The following is an 854-nucleotide window of genomic DNA, read 5'->3' as shown; positions in this document are numbered from 1 at the left end:
AAGCCCATATATATATATATATATATATATATGATGTATTGAAGCCCGGAGATTGTTGCTTTTGCTGTTAAATGAGAAGATACTCAGTATGTTTGAGTAGGGAGGATATATTTTCATTATCTTTGGTTTGCTAGGTGAGAAGATTCTTATGGAAACGCTGCTGCATACAAAAAAAAAAAAATAACTCAAAAGCAAAACTTCTCAAAGGCCGGATGAGCTCATTGGTGCCAACGGCCATCTGCACAAGTAAGGTCAAGTAAGGTTACCTTCTCGATTCATTCTGATCCATAAGGGTCGGTCACTCAGCTTCCATGCAATGTTTCCTGTTTTCAGCGGCTTATAAATTCCCCACCTGGACGGGACGTCAGTCCGTCTCGTGAGATTACTAATTTTCGCCAGCTGAGTGGACGCGAGCGACGTGAAATGAAGTGTTTTGCTGAAGAATACAACGCGTCGCCCGGTCAAGGAATCGAAACCATAATCTTGCGATCATCAGTCCAATGCCCTAACCACTAAGCCACCTACCCCAACAATCTATACCAGTGGTGTTTCGTACAGACATCCTGCACGTGGACTGGTAAACCGCGTTCTTGGTTCAAGACCGGAGTCACGAAAATTCCAATGAACGCCAGGCTGTAGTCTCGAGTTGAAGTCGGGGACAGCGAGTGAAGTGGCGTAGAACAAAGAAGTGTGGAATTGAGTTTCTTCAAATCTTAGCGTGGGAGATTGATTTCTTCACTCTACTTCAATAGAACTCACAAATAGTCAGCTTTTAAGAAATGTTATACATACATACATACACTCAAACATACATATATCCATGCATTCATACATATATGCATAGCAACATATAT

This window comes from Octopus bimaculoides, chromosome 23, assembly GCF_001194135.2.
Source record: "Octopus bimaculoides isolate UCB-OBI-ISO-001 chromosome 23, ASM119413v2, whole genome shotgun sequence".
Lineage (NCBI taxonomy): Eukaryota > Metazoa > Mollusca > Cephalopoda > Octopoda > Octopodidae > Octopus > Octopus bimaculoides.
The sequence above is the reverse complement of the archived record's forward strand: the minus strand, read 5'-3'. Positions refer to the sequence as shown.